Raw genomic sequence first — 19806 nt, 5'->3', positions numbered from 1 at the left:
AGTACAGGGCCGACGGCACATGGCGTCGGCGTTGGAGTGGCGTGCCCCTGCCCTGTGCACCACTGTGAAGTCATACGGCTGAAGCTCCTCCAACCAGCGTGCCACCTGCCCCTCTGGTTCTCTGAACGACATGATCCACTGGAGAGCAGAGTGGTCAGTCCTCACAGTAAATGGCAGGCCACCCAGGTAGTACTTGAAGTGTTTGATGGAAGCCACAACAGCCAAGAGCTCCCGCCGGGTGACACAGTAGCGGCGCTCATGTTTGTTAAATGTTCTGCTGAAGTACGTCACCACTCTCTCCCCCTCTGGCCCCACCTGGGCCAGCACCCCACCCATGCCCACATTGCTCGCGTCTGTGTCCAGGATAAAGGGCAAGGTGAGGTCAGGGGGGGCGAGCACAGAGGCCTCGATCAGTGCACATTTGAGGGTGTTGAAGGCCTCCTCACACTCCCCTGTCCAAGTGAAGGCCTTGTCCTTCGGCAGCAGTCGGTTCAGGGGAGCAGCGACGCTTGAGAAGCCCCGTACAAACCTCCTGTAGTACGAGGCCAGGCCCAGGAAGCTCTTCAGCTGATGCTGTTCGGTGGGGGTGGGCCAGTCTCGGACAGCCCCCACCTTGTCCTCCATGGTGCTGATCCCCTCCTTCCCCACTCGGTGGCCCAGGAAGGACACCTCTCTCCTCATGAAGTGGCACTTCTCGGGGTGGAGCTTCAGACCTGCGGCAGCCACCCGCTCCAGCACACTCCGTAGCGCCACCAGAGCTGACTGGAAGGAGCTGCCATGGGCCAGGATGTCATCGAGGTATACCAGACACTGCTGTCGGGGGATGCCATCCAGCACCCTGTCCATCAAACGCTCAAAAGTAGCTGGAGCGTTGCACAGGCCGAAGCACAGGACCTTGAACTGCCAGTGTCCTCTGTTAGTGGAGAACGCAGTTTTGGCTCTGGCCTCTGGGGAGTGGGGCACCTGCCAGTAGCCACTGCGGAGGTCTAGTGAGGAGAACCAGGAGGACCCCCCTAACCAGGTCCAGCGACTCATCGATACGTGGTATGGGGTATGAGTCCTTCCTGGTTACCTCATTCAGCCGCCTGTAGTCCGCACAGAACCTCAGCTTTCCCCCCTTCTTAGGAACCATGACAACCGGCGCTGCCCAGGGGCTGTCTGAGGGCTCGATGAAGTCTGCCCGCTGCATCTCTAACACAGCCTTGTCTGCCGCCTCCTGGCGTGCCAGCGGGATACGGCGGGGACGCATCTTGATGGGTCGAGCATCACCTGTGTCGATCTCATGCTGCACCAGATGAGTCTGACCCACCTCTTCCTCACTCAGCGCAAAGCTGTCTCTGAATTCAAACAGCAACCTCCACAACCGTTCCTGCTGCTCAGGGTCAAGACCAACACAGTTCCTCCCCCATATCTCCCTCACTGCAGACAGTGTCCTCTCCTCTCCCATCTGGGGTAGCTGGGCTGGGGGGGTGCGGCCCGGGCTCACGGAGGGCTGTGTCGTGGGGGTAGCTGGGGGAATGTAACACACAGACGTAGGTGACAGGGGGGCTAGGGAAAAGTCACACACAGATGTGGGGGAGGGGGGGGCAGCCATGAGTCTCTACTGCTTTAACTGTTGGAGTAAAGGGTTTGTTGGGTTGAGTGTATGTGATATTAGGGGGGGCCATGATGACTGCAGGCCCTCCCTGGAAGCTCAGTGTGCCCCCATTTAAGTCTAACTGGCAGCCTGTGCTCCTAAGAAAGTCCAACCCCAGGATACAAGGGTCCTGCACAGCCGCCACCCACACGGGATGACGCACAGTCCTGCCCCCTACTGTCAGAGTCATTATTCCCTTCCCTTTCATGGGTGTCAGCTCACCTGTGACTGTGCGGAGCTGCACAGTTGTGGGCTCACACTGAATCCAACCTGGTACAATATCTGGCCTCACGAGGGTTACTGTGGACCCAGTGTCTACCAGGGCAGAGCAGGGCACCCCCTTCAAAGTGACAGGGACATGACAAAAGTCCCCAACACAGGTCCGGCCCACCACAACAACAGGCTCCGTCCGCTTGCCCATGTCTGCTTCTGGGGGAAGTGGAGCCTTGCTTCCCCGTCTGGGCCGGTGGGCTCCTCCTGAAGAAGATGGTGGTGGTTGGGATAGAAAGCCAGGGGTCCGCACTACCCGGTCAATGCGGACCCCGAGCCGTTTCCCTGAGCTCCGGGGGACTTGGGGCAATCCCGGCGCAGATGGCCTGTCTGGCCACAACCCCAGCAAACCCGGGGACCACGGCGTGTGTTTCGTTCCACCTGTAGCGACACAGCACGAATGAGTTCTGTCATATCAGCCACGCATGCAGGCTTTTCCAGCTCTGGGCTGCTCTGCCCCCCAGCTCGCCCAGAGGGTCTGCCTCCCTGTGCCCCCACCAAAGGCCCAGCTGAAGCCCCAGCCCACACCAGCTCCCTCTCCAAAGCCATCTCCAAGGCTATCTGCAATGACTCAGGATGAGCCAGCTGGGTCTGTATGCGCAGCTCCGTAGGAGAAAGCGCCTGTATGAACTGGTCCCGTGCTAGCTCGCTCTGCACGTAGGGGGGCATGTGAGCATATGCCCGCCGTGAGAGGCTCTCAATGTCATTAGCTAGCACCCGTAGAGGCTCTCCAGGCTGCCTGCGTCTATTACTCAGTTCGGAGCGCAGCAGCCCGGGGTGTACACACTGTCCATAGCGCCTCCTCAATGCTCCCACTAAGGCACCATAATCGCTTCTGTCCTCGGGGCTAATCAATATCAAACAGGCCAGAGCATCATCCGTCAGGCATAAAGCCAACTGCAGTGCCCTAGCTTCATTCGACCACCCCCTAAAATTAGCTAACAGTTCAAACTGAGCATGAAAAGCTTCCCAATCCGCCTTACCGGAATACTTTGGGGTCTTAACGGATACGGACGCAGCCGGGGGCTGGGCGCCACCATGTTTGTTTACATCCTGAGCCCCAGATTCCCGCCGCGTCGACGTCACCCCTTCGGTCCGCCCACCAGAATCCGCGCGAAACACATTAGACGAAGCACTCATGCCCGCTTCAGCCGCCATCACTCTAACGTCCTCCCTCAAGCGGCCTCTGGGATCCGACGCCCTGGCGATCTCCTCAGCCAGATCCTCCGACGTCCATGCACACGCACCTCCTTGGCCATAATCGTCCCCTACCTCCACCTCCACTTTTGGATTCCCACGAAGCATTTTCAACCCCGTTCTCACCTACGTTAGCTAGCCACCCTAATCTGCTAGCTGGCTAACTTTTATACACGTTTTTACTTCTGACACCAGTGTAATGACCTGACTAGATCATGAAGGAACAATTGTCCAGACAGAGGATGGAGTTAACGAATGGACGGTTTATTAACCCAACTTAACACAGGCTACTGTTTGGCCGTAGCCCACGCCAAATAAATGAAAGGTACACTACAAACCAACCGTGACCTTCTCTTGTGAAGCCCAGACGTAAGAGAGAGAACAATGGCTAAACCCGGTCTTAACTTCCAATGCTCCATCCCCCTGCCCAACCCCCCTTCACGCCACTCCGCCAACCACCAGGCTGCCCGGTATCAGAACATTCCAGGCATTCCCGTGATTGGCAGATAGCAGGTTGATTGGCATGACCCCGCGAACACTGGTAAGTACGACACAACCCACTAATAGCCTAACACATAACCCACAACTGTCTGTGCGGGTCGCTACAATACAATAGAAAAAGTCTATACAGTGTGTGCAAATGAGGTAGGATAAGGGGGGTAAGGCAATATAAATAGGCCATAGTGGCAAAATTATTACAGTATGGCAAATTAAACACTGGGGTGATAGATGTGCAGAAGATGAGTGTGCAAGTAGCGGTACTGGGGTACAAAAGAGCAAAATAAATAACAATATGGTGATGAGGTAGTTGGATGGGCTATTTACAGATTGGCTATGTACAGGTGCAGTGATCTGTGAGCTGTTCTGACAGCTGGTGCTTAAAGCTAGTGAGGGATGTATAAGTCTCCAGCATTAGTGATTTTTGCAGTTCGTTCCAGTCATTGGCAGCAGAGAACTGGAAGGAAAGGCGGCCAAAGAGGAATTGGCTTTGGGGGTGACCAGTGAAATATACCTGCTGGTGCGCGTGCTGCGGGTGGGTGCTGCTATGGTGACCAGTGAGCTGAGATAAGGCGGGGCTTTACCTAGCAACGACTTATTGATGACCTGGAGCCAGTGGGTTTGGCGACGGATATGAAGCGAGGGCCAGCCAACGAGAGCATACAGGTCGCAGTGGTGGGTAGTATATGGAGCTTTGGTGACAAAACGGATGGCACTGTGATAGACTGCATCCAATTTGCTGAGTAGAGTGTTGGAGGCTATTTTGTAAATGACATCACCGAAGTCAAGGATCGGTAGGATAGTCAGTTTTGCTAGGGTATGTTTGGCAGCATGAGTGAAGGATGCTTTGTTGCAAAATAGGAAGCCAATTCTAGGTTTAATTTTGGATTGGAGATGCTTAATGTGAGTCTGGAAGGAGAGTTTACAGTCTAACCAGACACCTAGGTATTTGTAGTTGTCCACATATTCTAAGTCAGAACCGTCCAGAGTAGTGATGCTGGATGGGTGGGTAGGTGTGGGCAGCGATCGGTTGAAGAGCATGCATTTAGTTTTGCTTGCATTTAAGAGCAGTTGGAGGCCACGGAAGGATAGTTGAATGGCATTGACGCTCGTCTGGAGGTTAGTTAACACAGTGTCCAAAGAAGGGCCAGAAGTATACAGAATGGTGTCGTCTGCGTAGAGGTGGATCAGAGAATCGCCAGCAGCAAGAGCGGCATCATTGATGTATACAGAGAAAAGAGTCGGCCCGAGGATTGAACCCTGTGGCACCCCCATAGAGACTGCCAGAGGTCCTGACAACAGGCCCTCCGATTTGACACACTGATTCTGTCAGAGAAGTAGTTGGTGAACCAGGCGAGGCAGTCATTTGAGAAACCAAGGCTGTTGAGTCTACCGATAAGAATGTGGTGATTGACAGAGTCGAAAGCCTTGGCCAGGTCAATGAATACAGCTGCAGAGTATTGTCTCTCATCGATGGCAGTTATGATATCGTTTAGGACCTTGAGCGTGGCTGAGGTGCACCCATCACCAGCTCGGAAACAAGATTGCATAGCGGAGAAGGTATGGTGGGATTCGAAATGGTCGGTGATCTGTTTGTTAACTTGGCTTTCGAACACCTTAGAAAGGCTGGGTAGGATAGATATAGGTCTGTAGCAGTTTGGGTCTAGAGTGTCTCCCCCTTTGAAGAGGATCTCAGACGATACGAAAGAGAGGTTGAACAAGCTAGTAATAGGGGTTGCAACAATTTTGGCAAATCATTTTAGGAATAGAGGGTCCAGATTGTCTAGCCCTGCTGAATTGTAGGGGTCCAGATTTTAAAGCTCTTTCAGAACACCAGCTATCAACAGTGGGGGGGGAAAGTATTTGATCCCCTGCTGATTTTGTACGTTTGCCCACTTACAAAGAAATGATCAGTCTATAATTTTAATAGTAGGTTTATTTGAACAGTGAGAGACAGAACAAAAAAATCCAGAAAAACGCATGTCAAAAATGTTATAAAATTATTTGCATTTTAATGAGGGAAATAAGTATTTAACCCCTCTGCAAAACATGACTTAGTACTTGGTGGCAAAACCCTTCTTGGCAATCACAGAGGTCAGACGTTTCTTGTAGTTGGCCACCAGGTTTGCACACATCTCAGGAGGGATTTTGTCCCACTCCTCTTTGCAGATCTTCTCCAAGTCATTAAGGTTTCGAGGCTGACGTTTGGCAACTCGAACCTTCAGCTCCCTCCACAGATTTTTTTATGGGATTAAGGTCTCGAGACTGGCTAGGCCACTCCAGGACCTTAATGTGCTTCTTCTTGAGCCACTCCTTTGTTGCCTTGGCTGTGTGTTTTGGGTCATTGTCATGCTGGAATACCCATCCATGACCCATTTTCAATGCCCTGGCTGAGGGAAGGAGGTTCTCACCCAAGATTTGACGGTACATGGCCCCGTCCATCGTCCCTTTGATGCGGTGAAGTTGTCCTGTCCCCTTAGCAGAAAAACACCCCCAAAGCATAATGTTTCCACCTCCATGTTTGACGGTGGAGATGGTGTTCTTGGGGTCATAGGCAGCATTCCTCCTCCAAACACGGCGAGTTGAGTTGATGTCAAAGAGCTCCATTTTGGTCTCATCTGACCACAACACTTTCGCCAGTTGTCCTCTGAGTCATTCAGATGTTCATTGGCAAACTTCAGATGTGCATGTATATGTATTCTTGAGCAGGGGGACCTTGCGGGCGCTGCAGGATTTCAGTCCTTCACGGCGTAGTGTGTTACCAATTGTTTTCTTGGTGACTATGGTCCCAGCTGCCTTAAGATCATTGACAAGATCCTCCCGTGTAGTTCTGGGCTGATTCCTCACCATTCTCATGATCATTGCAACTCCACGAGGTGAGATCTTGCATGGAACCCCAGGCTATTCAATGCTAATGCAGTACGCCACAGGATGTTTTGTGCTGGTCAAGGGCAGTCAGGTCTGGAGTGAACCAAGGGCTGTATATGTTCCTGGTTCAACATTTTTGAGTGGGGCATGCTTATTTAAGATGGTGAGGAAAGCACTTTTAAAGAATAACCAGGCATCCTCTACTGACGGAATGAGGTCAATATCCTTCCAGGATACCCGTGCTAGGTCGATTAGAAAGGCCTGCTCGCTGAAGTCTTTTAGGGAGCGTTTGACAGTGATGAGGGCTGGTCGCTTGACCGCAGACCCATTATGGATGCAGGCAATGAGGCAGGGATCGCTGAGATCCTGGTTGAAGACAGCAGAGGTGTATTTGGAGGGCAGGTTGGTTAGGATGATATCTATGAGTGTGCACATGTTTACGGATTTGGGGTTGTACCTGGTGGGTTCATTGGTAATTTGTGTGAGATTGAGGGCATCAAGCTTAGATTGTAGAATGGCTGGGGTGTTAAGCATGTCCCTGTTTAAGTCACCTAACAGCACGAGCTCTGAAGATAGATGGGGGCATTCAATTCACATATGGTGTCCAGGACACAGTTGGGGGTAGAAGGTGGTCTATAGCAAGCGGCAACAGTAAGAGACTTTTTTCTGGAGAGGTGGATTTTTAAAAGTAGAAGCTCAAATTGTTTGGGCACAGACCTGGATAGTAAGACAGAACTCTGCAGGCTATCCCTGCAGTAGATTGCACCTCCGCCCCCTTTGGCAGTTCTATCTTGTCGGAAAATGTTATAGTTAGGGATGGCAATTTCTGGGTTTTTGGTGGTCTTCCTAAGCCAGGATTCAGACACGGCTAGGACATCCGGGTTGGCAGAGTGTGCTAGGGCAGTGAATAAAACAAACTTAGGGAGGAGGCTTCTAATATTAACATGCATGAAACCAAAGCTTTTACGGTTACAGAAGTCAACAAATGAGAGTGCCTGGGGAATGGGAGTGGAGCTAGGCACTGCAAGGCCTGGATTAACTTCCACATCACCAGAGGAACAGAGGAGGAGTAGGATAACGGTACGGCTAAAGGCTAAAAGAACTGGTCGTCTAGTACGTTCAGAACAGAGAGTAAAAGGAGCAGATTTCTGGGCACGGTGGAATAGATTCAAGGCATAATGTACAGACAAAGGTATGGTAGGATGTGAATACAGTGTGGGTAAACCTGTGCATAGAGTGACGATGAAAGAGATATTGTCTCTAGAAATATTATTTAAACCAGGTGATGTCACCGCATGTGTGGGAGGTGGAACTAAAGTGTTAACTAAGGCGTATTGAGCAGGGCTAGAGGCTCTACAGTGAAATGAGGCAACAATTACTAACCAAAACAGCAATGGACAAGGCATATTGACGTCAGGGAGAGGCATGCGTAGCCGAGTGATCATAGGAGTCCAGTGAATGGCTTCAGGCAGCTAGCGGGCCGGAGCTAGCAAGCTAGCAGAAGGGCCTTTGAGGGACATCGCGACGGAAGAAAGTCTGTTGTGGCCCCTTTGTGCTGTTACGTCGGCAGACGAATCAGCAGGGCTCCGTGTGGTAAACCAGGCCAATTGGCAAAATATGTATAGTGGCCAAAGAATTTGTCCGATGGGCCTCTTAAGCTAACAGTCCAATGTGCTCTAGACAGCTAGCGGGCCGTGGCTAGCAGGCTAGCAGATGGGCATTCAGGGGACGTCGCGACGGAGGAGCCATTTGAGAAACCGCCTCGGGCGAATCACGTCGGTAGTGCAGTTGTGATGGGTCGGCGGGGGTCCAGGCCAGTTTGCAAAATAGGTATTGAAGCCCAAGGAGTGGCTGATGGACCTCTTCAGCTAGCCGGGAGATGGGCCTAGCAGATGGGCCTAGCAAGGCTAGCTCCAGGCTAATTGGTTCTTGCTTCGGGACAGAGACGTTAGCCAGGAGTGGCCACTCGGATAGCAGCTGACTAGCTGCGATGATCCAGGTGAAAAAAAAGGTTCAGAGCTTGCAGTAGGAATCCGGAGATATGGAGAAAAATAAGTCAGATTTGCTCTGGTTTGAGTTGCACTGTGCAGACTGGCGAGAGTTGTCCGGGCTAAAGGTAGCTGATGATCGCTAACAGTGGCTAGCTGACTGCTAGTTAGCTGGCTAGCTTCTGTTGGGGGTTCTGGTTCAGAGGACGGATCAGCAGGGCTCCGTGTGGTAAACCAGGCCAATTGGCAAAATAGGTATAGTGGTCGAAGAATTTGTCCGATGGGCCTCTTAAGCTAACAGTCCGATGTGCTCTAGTCAGCTAGCGGGCCGCGCCTAGCAGGCTAGCGGGTGGACATTCAGGGGACTTCGCGACGGAGGAGACAGTTGAGAAACCCCCTCGGGCGAATCATGTCGGTAGTCCAGTCGTGATGGGTCGGCGGGGGTCCATGCCAATTGGCAAAATAGGTATTGTAGCCCAAGGAGTGGCTGATGGGCCTCTTCGGCTAGCCGGGAGATGGGCCTAGTAGATGGGCCTAGCAATGGCTAACTGACTACTAGCTAGTTCTTAAGTATAAAAAATAGCAGATGCGTACCACATTGGGTGAGGCGGGTTGCAGGAGAGTATATTCAGTCTGTAGATGGAAAGTGATATTAAAATATTAACGATATTTACACGGGACAAGACAAAACACACGTCTGACTGCTACGCCATCTTGGTTGGACCAAACACTTTTGAATCTGCTAGCTTGCTAGTTGGCTACACTCGTGGAGTCTGAGGAATTAATTCATCTTCTGCCAAAGTCTGTCAAGTAAAGATGGGCTGAAGTTTGACAAGATATTGTATGTAGGCCTATGAAACGCAGTTAGCTGATCCCCGCCGGTGTGCTTTCAGTTGTCTCTCTCATGCTACTGTGCAGTCAGGCTTGATGTCCATTTCTGGGAAAGTATAACGTTAGTAGCCTACTGTTACAGTGGAACATTGTCTGAGTGTTGTAACTAGCTAACACACACACACACACACACACACACACACACACACACACACACACACACACACACACACACACACACACACACACACACACACACACACACACACACACACACACACACACTACAGTAAAGAAACCAGACAATGCCACTATTCTTTAAAGAAATGTTTGTTTCAGAGATGAAGCGGTCTGTTTATTTTTCAGCGCTATTATGTGCAGAATGATATGCTTTGGCCAGATGGAGATTTCATCACAATGCCAGAAATTAGTCAGATCTTTGGGGAGGTAAGCATTTTCATCAGAACCATATTTTAATTCATGTTAATCAATACAAAAATGGATTGCTGTGTTGTAGATGTACACATATACATGTGTAACCGATGTGAAATGGCTAGTTAGTTAGCGGTGGTGCGCGCTAATAGCATTTCAATCAGTGACGTCACTCGCTCTGAGACTTGAAGTAGGGTTTCCCCTTGCGATGCAAGGGCCGCGGCTTTTGTGGCGCGATGGGTAACGATGCTTCGTGGGGTGTCAGTTGTTGATGTGTGCAAGGGTCCCTGGTTCGAGCCCAGGTTGGGGCGAAGAGAGGGACGGAACCTACACTGTTACATTGGTGCTGTGACCCGGATCATTGGTTGCTGCGGAAAAAGGAGGTCAAAGGGGGGGTGAGTGTAACCGATGTGAAATGGCTAGTTAGTTAGCGGTGGTGCGCGCTAATAGCATTTCAATCAGTGACGTCACTCGCTCTGAGACTTGAAGTAGGGTTTCCCCTTGCGTTGCAAGGGCCGCGGCTTTTGTGACGCGATGGGTAACGATGCTTCGTGGGGTGTCAGTTGTTGATGTGTGCAAGGGTCCCTGGTTCGAGCCCAGGTTGGGGCTAAGAGAGGGACGGAACCTACACTGTTACACATGCTTGATCAACAGTCTTTCTATGTTCTAGTTTCTTGATGTTGTTCCATACCAATGCCCTAAATGATGATGATGATGGTTTCAGCTTATCCCTTCTCTGTCTGTAGCTGCTGGGGATCTGGTGTTTAAGCGAGTGGATGGGAGCAGGGAAGCCCAGTCACTTCCAGTTAGTGGAGTTTGGACCAGGAAGAGGCTCCTTGGCCAATTACATTCTCAGAGTATGTACAGTACCTGTCACAAGTTTGGACACACCTACTCATTCAAGTGTTTTTCTTTATTTTTACTATTTTCTACATTGTACAATAATAGTGAAGACATCAAAACTATGAAATAACACATATGGAATTATGTAAAAACCAATAAAGTGTTAAACAAATCTAAATATACTTGAGATTCTTCAAAGTAGCCTTGATGACAGCTTTGCACACTCTTGTCATTCTCTCAACCAGCTTCATGAGGTAGTCACCTGGAATGCATTTCAATTAACATGTGTGCCTTGTTAAAAGGAATTTCTTTCCTTAATGCGTTTGAGCCAATCAGTTGTGTTGTGACAAGGTAGGGAGGTATACAGAAGATGGTCTTTTACCAAATAGGGCTAAGTCCATATTATGTCAAGAACAGCTCAAATAAGCAAAGAGAAATGACAGTCCATCATTACTTTAAGACATGAAGGTCAGTCAATCTGGAAAATGGCAAGAGCTTTGAAAGTTTCTTCAAGTGCAGTTGCAAAAAACATCAAGCGCTATGATGAAAAAGAAGACCCAGAGTTACCTCTGCTGCAGAGGATACGTTCATTAGAGTTACCAGCTTCAGAAATTGCAGCCCAAATAAATGCTTCACAGAGTTCAAGTAACGGACACATCTCAACATCAACTGTTCAGAGGAGACTGTGAATCAGGCCTTCGTGGTTGAATTGCCACAAAGAAACCACTACTAAAGGACACCAATAATAATAAGACACTTGCTTGGGCCAAGAAACACGAGCAATGGATATTAGACCTGTGGAAATCTGTCCTTTGGTCTGATGAGTCCAAATTTGAGATTTTTTAGTTCCAACCGCCATGTCTTTGTGAGACGCAGAGTAGGTGAACGGATGATCTCCACATGTGTGGTTCTCACAGTGAAGCATGGAAGAGGAGGTAAGGTGATGTGGGGGTGCTGTGCTGCAGCGATACGCCATACCCTCAGGTTTTTGCTTAATGGGACTAAGAAGGAGAGTGATGGAGTGCTGCATCAGATGACCTGGCCTCCACAATCACCCGACGTCAACCCAATTGAGATGATTTGGGATGAGTTGGACCGCAGAGTGAAGGAAAAGCAGCTAACAAGTGCTCAGCATATTTGGGAACTCCTTCAAGGCAGTTGGGAAATCATTCCTCATGGTTGAGAGAATGCCAAGAGTGTGCAAAGCTGTCATCAACGCAAAGGGTGGCTTCTTTGAAGAATCTCAAATATATTTTAATTTAACACTTTTTTTGCTTACTACATGATTCCATATGTGTTATTTCATAGTTTTGATGTCTTCACTATTCTACAATGTAGAAATATTTTAAAAATAAAGAAAAACCCTTGAAAGAGTAGATGTGTCCAAACTTTGGACTGGTACTATATGCCCAGTCTAGTGATGCTATGTCCTACTACATGGCCAAATGCTTTGTAAACAGACAGTATTCATGTGAGTTCAATATATGACCAGTGGAGGGAGCAATTTCCACATTTAGTCCATCAATCTAATAAGCTAAACAATACGCTGTCTGTCTGTCTGTCTGTCCTGGTCTGGTCTGGTCTGGTCTGGTTGGTTGGTTGGTCCAGGTCATCAGTCAGCTGCGTGGTGCCCTGGGCGGGGCTGCTGTCTCAGTTCACCTTGTGGAGGTGAGTTCTAAACTGGTCCAGGCTCTGACGAGGGACCAGAGCCAGGTGTGGGCCAGGAAGGATGAGCATGTGTACCGCCAGGGGACCACCACCACAGGCCTCCCCATCTCCTGGTACCGCAACCTGGATGACGTCCCCAGAGGTAGTAATCTATAGTTTTAAATGAGGTAATTGTAGTTCATCTTAATTTAGTTCATCTCATGTTGGATTACGTGTCTAGAGGTAGACGTAGTATAGAAACTTGTCTGGAGACTAATGATGCATGCTGTAATACTTAATAATTTAGCTATGGTAAGATTTTAATACATTTCATTTACTGGGTGTGAATTTGTTATTGATTGGCATTTTTTTCTTTCAAACAGGCTTCAGCATCTACCTTGCTCATGAGTTCTTTGATGCCTTACCCATCCACAAATTCCATGTACATTTACTTTACCAGCTATTTGGATTAGACATATAGATCACAAGTAATTGAAAAACATGAATTGTAAGTGCCATTTGATCCGTTGCGTTGTGCATTCATTGTGATGTGGGCACAGAGAACAAAGAAAGGCTGGAGGGAGGTGATGGTGGATATTGAACTAGATCAGCCAGGCAAGCTGAGGTTTGTCATAGTGCCAGCTCCTACTCTTGCCTCTCCTCAGCTCATTCAGGTGAGTGCTGCGTGTTGATGATTAAAGGTCGAATGCAGCTGTTTTTTTTTATGTCAATATCAAATCATTTCTGTGTAACAACTAAGGACCTTCCTGTGATTGTTTTCAATTAAAATGGTCAAAAAGAAACAAAAATGCTTCTTGGCAAAGAGCAATTTCTCAAGCAAGAAGCAAGCTAGAAAGGTAGGACTGTCTGAGAGTGGTCTGAGTGGGGATGGGATGTCGCCAGGCAGGCCAAAACTCCATACCACCAAAACAGGCTGAAATTTCAGGTGGTCTTTTCAAACAAGCCTTACACGAAAAGTGCATTATCATCAATTTCACAGTATTATTCCAACCTCATAGTGTGGAAATGTACACTGAGTGCACAAAACATTATTAAAACCTTCCTAATATTGAGTTGCACTCCCCTTTTTTCCCTCAGAACAGGCTCAATTTATCGGAACATGGACTCTACGAGGTGTCAAAAGTGTTCCACACGGATGCTGGCCACACGGATGTTGACTCCAATGGTTCGCACGGTTGTGTCAAGTTGGACCATACTTGATAGACACAAGAAACTGTTGAGCGTGGGGAAAAAAACAGCAGCGTTGCAGTTCTTGACACAAACCGATGTGCCTACTACGATACTCCGTTCAAAGACACTTAAATATTTTTACTTTCCCATTCACCCTCTGAATGGCACACAATCCATGCCAATTCATGTCAATTCTCTCAAGGCTTAAAAAATCCTTATTTAACCTGTCTCCTCCCCTTCATCTACACTTATTGAAGTGGATTTAACGTGTGACATCAATTAAGGGATCATAGCTTTCACCTGGTCAGTCTGTCATGGAAAGAGCAGGTGTTTTCAAATGTTTTGTACACTCAGTGTATATACAGTTGAAGTCGAAAGTTTACATACACTTAGGTTGGAGTCATTAAAACTTGTTTTTCAACCACTCCACAAATTTCTTGTTAACAAAGTTTTGGCAAGTTGGTTAGGACATCTACTTTGTGCATGACACAAGTAATATTTCCAACAATTGTTTACAGACAAATTATTTCACTTATAATTCGCTGTATCACAATTCCAGTGGGTCAGAAGTTTACATACACTAAGTTGACTGTGCCTTTAAACAGCTTGGAAAGTTCCAGAAAATGATGTCATGGCTTTAGAAGCTTCTGATAGGCTAATTGACATCATTTGAGTCAATTGGAGGTGTACCTGTGGATGTATTTCAAGGCCTACCTTCAAACTCAGTGCCTCTTTGCTTGACATCATGGGAAAATCAAAAGAAATCAGCCAAGACCTCAGAAAAAAATAGTAGAGTCTGGTTCATCATTGGGAGCAATTTCCTAACTCCTGAATGTACCACGTTAATCTGTACAAACAATAGTACAGTACGCAAGTATAAACACCATGGGACCAAACAGCCGTCATACCGCTCAGGAAGGAGACGCGTTCTGTCTCCTAGAGATGAACGTACTTTTGTGCGAAAAGTGCAAAGCAATCCCAGAACAACAGAAAAGAACCGTATGAAGATGCTGGAGGACTCCCGGGTGGCGCAGTGGTCTCCGGGTTCGAGCCCAGGCTCTGTCGCAGCCAGCCGCGACCGGGAGGTCCATGTGTCGACGCACAATTGGCCCAGCGTCGTCCGGGTTAGGGAGGGTTTGGCCGGCAGGGATATCCTTGTCTCATCTCGCACTAGAAACTCCTGTGGCGGGCCGGGCGCAGTGCACGCTGACCAGGTCGCCTGGTGTACGGTGTTTCCTCCGACACATTGGTGCGGCTGGCTTTCGGGTTAAGCAGTGCGGCTAAGTTGGATTGTGTTTCGGAGGACGCATGGCTCTCAACCTTCACCCCTCCGAGTTGTACGGGAGTTGCAGCGATGAGACAAGACTGTAACTACTACCAATTGGATACCACGAAATTGGGGAGAGAAAAGGGGTATAAAAAAAGAAGAAGATGCTGGAGGAAACAGGTACAAAAGTATCTATATCCACAGTAAAACAAGTCCTATATCGACATAACCTGAAAGGCCGCTCAGCAAGGAAGAAGCCACTGCTCCAAAACCACCATAAAAAAGGCAGATTACCGTTTGCAACTGCACATGGGGACAAAGATCGTACTTTTTGGAGAAATGTCCTCTGGTCTGATGAAACAAAAATATAACTGTTTGGCCATAATGAACATCGTTATGTTTGGAGGGAAAAGGGGGAGGCTTGCAAGCCGAAGAACACCATCCCAACCATGAAGCATGGAGGTGGCAGCATCATGTTGTGGGGGTGCTTTGCTGTAGGAGGGACTGGTGCACTTTGCAAAATAGATAGCATCATGAGGTAGGAAAATTATGTGGATATATTGAAGCAACATCTCAAGACATCAGTCAGGAAGTTAAAGCTTGGTCGCAAATGGGTCTTTCAAATAGACAATGACCCCAAGCATACATCTAAAGTTGTGGCAAAATGGCTTAAGGACAACAAAGTCAAGGTATTGGAGTGGCCATCACAAAGCCCTGACCTCAATCCTATAGAAAATTTGTGGGCAGAACTGAAAACGCGTGTGCGAGCAAGGAGGCCTACAAACCTGACTCCGTTACACCAGCTCTGTCAAGAGGAATGGGCCAAAATTCACCCAACTTATTGTGGGAAGCTTGTGGAAGGCTACCCGAAATGTTTGACCCAAGTTAAACAATTTAAAGGCAATGCTACCAAATACTAATTGAGTGTATGTAAACTTCTGACCCACTGGGAATGTGATGAAATAAATTATTCTCTCTACTATTATTCTGACATTTCCCATTCTTAAAATAAAGTGGTGATCCTATCTGACCAAAGACGGAATTTTTACTAGGATTTAATGTCAGGAATTGTGAAAAACGGAGTTTAAATGTATTTGGCTAAGGTGTATGTAAACTGTAAAACACAGGAAAATCACATTTTTTATTCAGTTTTTCTTGAGTTTTGTATCATATTGTACAACAGCTGATGAAACTAACAGTGTAAAAGTGTGAAGAAATGTGATCAATGTTATTTCCTGATAGTTGCTGGTTGAAAATACAATTCACACTTAACCGGTTTTGCATGGGTGTGGTTTTGGCTTGCATGGTGACATCACCAGGCTGCATAAGTTAATAGACCAATAAATGAGAGTTCCAAACCTCTCTGCCAATAACATTTTGTGACCCAGAAATGATTTTATATTGAGATAAAAACGGCTGCATTGAGCCTTTAACCTTTTTTAATTACAAAGATTTTTTAAAAACTGTTCAATATCTTTGCTTAAGCCTTTGTTTTATGGTACATAGACACAAACACACCCACAAATTGCTCGACAAACTCCTTTTTCCTTAAAAGTTTGACGACTCTCCAGCATCTGTCTTTTATTACCCATCTTTATGCAATATATACAGTACCAACCTATTTCATCTGGTCTCTCTGGAAGAGTGCAGGGGCTTTGAACAGCGTGCCAAAGCCTGACATCATGAGTGATCTTGGGTGAAACCCCCTTACTGGTTTGAAACCCCGACTAATGGCTGCAGCCCGTGCCTGACAGGCATGTGTATCTCAGGTTCCACATATTGTAGTAGAGTTTATTAACCTTAACGCTGTTCTCTTTACGCTCGCCATGGTTAAAAGCTGTACATAATCTTCTCTGCTGCTCCGCTCTTTCATCACTGTGGTCTAATGGAGTTTCCATTAGAAGTAGATAGGCTTATAGCTTTTAATACTCCACTTGAGTCTCTTTTTCCCCTCAACATGTGTTCCCCGATTAGTCTAAGGGTATGTGTCCCAAATCGCACCCTATTCCCTATATAGTGCACTGCTTTTGACCAGGGCCCATAGGGTAGTGCACTATATAGGGAATATGGTGCCGTTTGGGATGCGTCTTATCCCACCCAGGCAAGCCCCTCCTTTTGGTTCTGTGTTGCCTAGGGGCTTGGAGCCGGTGCTGCTTAGTGGAGATGATTTGGAAGTGAAGTCATGTATGATTGATGATGTGTGTTCTCAGGCCTCTGTGTGTTGGCCTGGGCTTCACGCAGACGAGGTAAGCAGAGCCGCTCTTGTTTTTGTTCTGAAACCCCTCACCTCCTAGGCAGATGAAGTGAGACGGCTCGTGGAGGTCTGCCCGGAGGGAGGGGTCATCGTCCAGCAACTGGCCAATCGGATCGCAGAGGACGGGGGCGCAGGACTGATTGCAGACTACGGGCACGGAGGGACCAAGACGGACACGTTCAGAGTGCGTACCATCATGTCTCCAACTTGGCCCATTTATCAGCAGGTTTTAATACCGTCTCGGTTTGTGTGTGTCTCTGACTTAGTATGTATGGTAATGTGATTAGCCGAACAAGCTTCAGCGACAAGGAAACCGATGCAGGAAGCCGACATGCCTCTCTTGCCCTTTGCTGGTGACACACGGAAATCAGGGTCAACTGCCCTCCAGTCCTGTTCCTCGTGCTCCACCCTAACCTAGCCCCATCTGGCCCCTATTAAGAGGGGGGGGGCTCTCACCGCATGGCTCTCTGGCTCTGGGACTCACTAATGTGTGTGATGAAAAGGGGGGGGGAGAGGTTCAAACAAGCGGCCCCCTCCTTCAAAAGACATGTGGCAGGGAACTGCACAATCCCATCTGTGAACAAGGCGTCCATGGTTCAGGACGGCTCACACTTATGTCACAAGTGACTACATGAAGATATTATCAGCTGTTGCACGTGAAAGGAAGCACCTGATTTGGAATTGAAAAAAAGAAGGAAATATTTAACAACTAACAAATTAAGTCAAATGAAAATGTAACAATACACAAATAAACTATTGTAGTCATGCGTCATGTTGTCATAACACCAGACCGTCTCTCCTGTCCCCCACCCCCAGGGTTTCAAAGATCAGAAGCTCCAAGATGTCCTAGCGTCCCCTGGCTCTGCTGACCTTACTGCTGTCGTGGACTTCAGTTACCTGAGGAAGATGGCTGGAGCTACGGTGGCCTGCATGGGGCCAAAGAGACTTCCTGAAAAATATGGGCATCGATACACGCTTACAGGTGGGAAGGAACCCTGTGTTAACACAGCATTATTCCACTTATTTATTCCTGGGGCTAAGGTGACTAATGTATAAACTAAAATATAAACGCAACATGTAAAGTGTTGGTCCCATGTTTCATGAGCTGAAATAAAAGATCCCAGAAATGTTCCTTGTCCTTTTTGTTTGTGAACACATTTGTTTACAAAGTGAGCATTTCATACTTGGGTGATTCCTGACAAAACCAGGACAAAAAAAAAGTGTATTTTTTTTGTCCTGGTTTCGTGACAAATTCACCCACTAATTAGTTTGCATCAGTTTCTTTCAAAGCAATACATTAAGTGGACATTCATGGTTTTCAACTGGCTGATCGGGGCTTTCAAGAGCACTTGGGATAAACGTTTTACTTTGCCCTCTACTCAATTAGCGTTGTCTAATTGCAATGTTGGGTTTCTCTTCAGGTTCTGCTGAGGAACTGTGCAGACCCGTCTATAAAGGCCGAGCTGATCCAGGGCTTTGACATGCTGACCAACCCCCAGAAGATGGGCGAGAGGTTCCAGTTCTTCACCATGCTCAACCACAGTCGCCTCACCAGACCCGAGCCTGAGCAGTCCGAGGGGGGGAGAAGATGGCCCCGGTTCCCAAGAAGGCCCTAACGCCCCTGCCTGTGGCTAGCTTCAGTGAGCAGTGAACCCCACCATGGGTTCCAACAGAGACTGCACTGCAGAGGCTGTGAATGTGAACTCGCCTGTGAAGGCACTTAAAATTCGCACTCATGAATTTAGTACTATACCATGATTATATACACAAGACCTTCCGGAAGCAATAGGGTTTGGTCTGAATTTAGTTTGAAAAGTTGAGCTTATGTGCTAATCAAATCTAAGAATGATGCACCCTGAGGGACGATGGTAACTGACGTCTTTCTTTGCCATATATATGTTAATTAAAGCAACATGTAATTCAGAGGGGTACGGAATGTCAGTCAGAAGAGAACGTCACCCCGGGTCACAGCGTTTGAAGCTATAGGAATACAGCTCCGCTCTGCTCCTGTCTTTTGGAAGGAAACAATTAATGGGCCACATGGTGCCTGGCTGCCTTAACATCTTGAACCAATTGGGTGAGCGTGGCGGTAGTAGATCGCAGCCATGTCCCAAATGGCGCCCCGTTCCCTATGTGGTGCACTACTTTTGACCAGAGCCCTGGTCAAAAGCAGTGCACACTACATAGGGAATAGGGTGCCATTTGGGATGCAAGTCAGCCACTCGCAGCATGCTGTGTTTTGCTCTGACAAGCTCGCCCTTGCTGCCCCAGTAGCAATTAAAAGAGACTATTACACAGGACTATCACCGTAGCCAAAATAACCAGCCAGTCCTACTGAGGGAGGCTAATGTGAAGCTAAGATGTTAAAGACTTGATGATTAAAAGTCATTCCACAACATTTTTCTTGTGTATATTATGTAGCAGTACCATCTTTGTCTGGGAATCACATAATGCACTAAGTATTTTCTTCATTTTTATGTGATCATTTGATCAAGACATTTCTGGTATTAATCCAGTATATTTATATTTGGAAGGAACATGTCGATTTCTTAGAAAGGCAACAGAAATGTTTTTGTTTTCTGGGGCTTTCTGTAGGCCTCAACATGTGGCGCTATCATTACACAGCAGTAGTTAGCCATTTATTTTCTTCCCCAGCCACAAATGGCTCTGTTCATCTAACATATGGCACAATGAAATGTGACAGCCTCCACTGGCACTCTGTGACATTTGGTTTTAATTACACAGATTAGAGCCATAAAAAGAGCACTTTATCCCAGTTCTTATGTTTCCCAAATGGTACCCTATATAGTGCACTACTACGTGCCATTAAGAGGATGAATGGGTAAGACAAAAGATTTTAAGTGCCTTTGAACAGGGTATGGTA

At 47.7% G+C, this 19806-nt stretch overlaps 1 pseudogene; it reads left to right on the top strand.

Annotated features, from left to right (window-relative positions):
- The first annotated feature begins 10496 nt into the window (after positions 1-10496).
- LOC106607905 (protein arginine methyltransferase NDUFAF7, mitochondrial-like) lies at positions 10497-19269 on the top strand (annotated as a pseudogene).
- Positions 19270-19806: the final 537 nt, after the last annotated feature.

Source organism: Salmo salar, chromosome ssa06 (assembly GCF_905237065.1).
Source record: "Salmo salar chromosome ssa06, Ssal_v3.1, whole genome shotgun sequence".
Lineage (NCBI taxonomy): Eukaryota > Metazoa > Chordata > Actinopteri > Salmoniformes > Salmonidae > Salmo > Salmo salar.
The sequence above is the reverse complement of the archived record's forward strand: the minus strand, read 5'-3'. Positions and strand labels throughout refer to the sequence as shown.